This window comes from Petaurus breviceps, unplaced genomic scaffold, assembly GCF_028583685.1.
Source record: "Petaurus breviceps papuanus isolate PSGF00001 unplaced genomic scaffold, PetGlider_PUasm1.0 387, whole genome shotgun sequence".
Classification (NCBI taxonomy): domain Eukaryota; kingdom Metazoa; phylum Chordata; class Mammalia; order Diprotodontia; family Petauridae; genus Petaurus; species Petaurus breviceps.
Window position 1 is genome coordinate 598,263 of NW_027186308.1, and position 3,196 is coordinate 601,458.

Sequence of the window (3,196 nt, forward strand, 5' to 3'; positions counted from 1 at the left end):
CTTACTGTAGAGGGAACCCCATCGCCCCCCCCCCCCCCCCCCCCCCCTGGGAGTCCCCCTAGACCCCCCCCCCCCTTGCCCCCCCGCGGCCCGTCCACCTCACCTTGGCAACGTCGCCCCCTCCCTCTGCAGACGCTGCCCCCCCCCATCCTCTCACACCTGGACACTGCTGGGAGGGGGCGCTGCTGCCTCCAGGCCCTCCCCCTCCTTGTCCAGACTCCACTCAGCCACCAGAGACTTTCCCTAAGTGCAGGCAGCACCATGTCACCCCTTCCCGATAAAGTCCAGGGGCACCTACGGCCTCCAGCATTTCTATGCTGTGCTCCTCCCCCATAGGGGCAATTCTCTGCCTTCTGGGGCAGCTTGGGGGCACAGGGCCAGAGTCACCAAGACTCAAATTCAAATTCAGACACTGTGTGACCCTGGGCAAGTCATTCCACCTTTGTCTGCCTCAGTTTCCTCAACAGTAAAATGGGGATCATAATGGCACCTACTTCACAAACTTGTCACATGGATCAGATAAGACTTGGTATTCAGCAGGGGCTTTATCAGTGCTTATTTTCTTCCCCTCAGATGTCAGTTCAAGTGCAGACTTTTCTGCCTTCCTTTAATACTAATGTCTTGGTTAGCGGCTGCTCAGGCAGCTGGTGGTGCCTGACTCGTCCAGGGGGTCTCTTCAGTACCAGTTTTGTACATACGGGAGAGAGAAGAGGCCCCCTTCCCATGACCCCATGGGGACGGCTGAGAGCTGGGGACTCTGGGGGCTGGGCCCACTTCTCTTTCCTGCTTTCCACATGAACGAGGGTTCCTCCTCGGAGTGTAAGCTCCTTGAGGCCAGGGCTGTTGGGCTTGTGACTGTACTTCCATTCATCCTGATGTACACCTGGCCCTGGACCCAGACGGCGTCGGGTGGACGCCCAGGGCTGCACAGGCAGGGCCCAAGCCTGAGAGCTGGGTGGAGGAGGTGAGGAGAGTCCTGAGGGCTGCCCCCAGCCCTGCCTGTAGCTCTGGAGGCCTGGGAACAGGCCAGAAGAGTCAGACAATTCACACGTGGAAGGGGTGTGGGGCCCCGGGAAATGTGGAGGCTGGGCAGTGGGTTTCCTTTCCCTTCCCCAGCCTCCAGTGGTTTCAAGAGTGAAACCACTGAGTTTCCTCCCCTAAAGAGTGAAAGAACCTAAGAGGCCCCTTCCTTGGCCCGCCCCTGGGGGCCTGGCCCCCTTCCGCTGAGCCAAGGAGCCCACAAGTCTGGGCCGGAGGGAACCTCAGGGACCAGCTGCCTCCTTGGGGCCAGAGACAGATGACTGGTCCAAGGTGACGAAGAGTCAAATTCAAATTCTACCTGGCGCTGTAGGCCCTCCATGGCCTGGCCCGGCCCTGCTCACACGGCCCTCTGTGGTACTGAGGGGTTGGCCATTTCTGGGCTCTGGGCAGTTCCTCAGGCCCTTCCCTGGACCTCCCACCCGGAGCCTCCCCCACATTAATCATTTCCTGCCTGGTTTTTGTTGCTTTGTTTTGTCATCCAGCCTCAGTCACTCATCCCCTGGCATCCTGGTCCACCTCTGGCCCCTGGACCCAGATGGCTCCGCTCCCGGGGAGAAGCTGGGCCTCACTTCAGTCCCATTCCCTGGCACCTTGGGGCACCACCTTCCAGGTTCTGGCGGGTCCTCCTCCAGGACAAATAGCAGCCCTGGAGGGCAGGGGCTGTCCTTGCCTTCAGGGTTGTTTACTGATTGATTGATTGATTGATTGAATTTCCAGCCTCTCCCTAATTGGGAGGGCTCGGAGTCAATCAGGCATCAAGCAAGCATTTACTACCAGCTGCCAATCAGCTGCCCAGCGCCAAGGAAACCCCAGCAACTGGCAAAGCCTGCAGGGCTCAGCCTCCAATGGGGGGCCGCTCCCTTCCTAAGAGCCCCAGCAGGGGGGCGCTGAGGTCCCCCAAAGTTTATAAAGAGGGGCTGATCCCAGAATCTGGGGGTGGGGGGCTCAGCCTCCAGGGCCACACTGTGAGTCAGAGGCCTGGGAGTCCACGGGGAGCCCTCCATGACAGCCCAGACCATTGCCACCTCAGCCTGCAGGGTTCTGGGGAGGGGAGCCATGTTGGGAGCGACCCAGTGCCTCAGCCTGCCTGACACTCTGAGGACATGCCAGCCAACGCTCCTGCCCTGAGGCGCTCCACATTCTAGAACCACAGACTTCTCCAGAGTGGGGAAACTAAGGCCCGCCCAGCTTAAGTGACCTATGCCAGGCTGGGCATCTGGCAGGTCAGAGGCAGGATGAGAACTCAGGTGCTGATGGCCAGCTCATGGCCTTGTGCCTGAGGTCACTTAGCCCACCCTAATTTCGGTCTCATCTGTGACATGGGGATGGGGCAAGAGTAGGGGACCGTCTCTTTTGTGACCCAGGCTCCCAAGAAATCGATGCCTTTAGAAGGAATGGTTATGTAGGAGCCCAACCAGCCCAGAGGGCTGACTGGGCGCCTGGGGGTCAGCCAGACAGAGGGGGTGTTGGGAAAGGGGGGGGCAGAAAGAGGGGAGGCAGACAGGTGGGGAAGCAGAAGAGGGGGGAGGCAGCCAGGTGGAGGGGCAGAAGAGGGGGAAGGCAGACAGGTGAGCGGAGGCCAGAAGCGAGGCCCTTCCAGGCAGGAGAACCCTCACTTTTCCCTTTCCTATGGCCTCAGGCAGAATGACACCAAGACCCTCTACTTGGAGCACTGGGGTCTGCAGTCCTGGACAGGAGGAGAAAAAACTACTGGAGTAGAGGCCAAGCTGGGGGGAGGCTGAGGCCGGAGACTGGGAAGGGACTTGCCCAGGGTCACACTGCTGGGCAGGACCCGAGGCCTCAATTTCCCCAACCAAACATGGCCACTGGCCACCACCAACTAACCCAGGCCTCGCCAGTCAGGGTGGCGGGGGGGGGCTCTCCTCAGCACCTCTGCCTGGGATGGAAGCCTGGGGAGGGGGCAGCCCAGGCCAGGGGGGCAGGGTGGGGTGGATCACCTTTCTCCAGCCCCCGGAGGGGGAGGAAGGGAGGGATGGCCAGCCTGGGGGTGGGGGCCGGCTGGGCTCTGAGACTTATTCACTCTGGTCAATGGCTGGCACGTACCAACAAGGCCCAGCCAGGCACCTGAGCCCCTTCCTTACTTCTGGGGATCAGACTCTTCTCAGCCAATGTGAAACCCACCTCAGTTCAATGG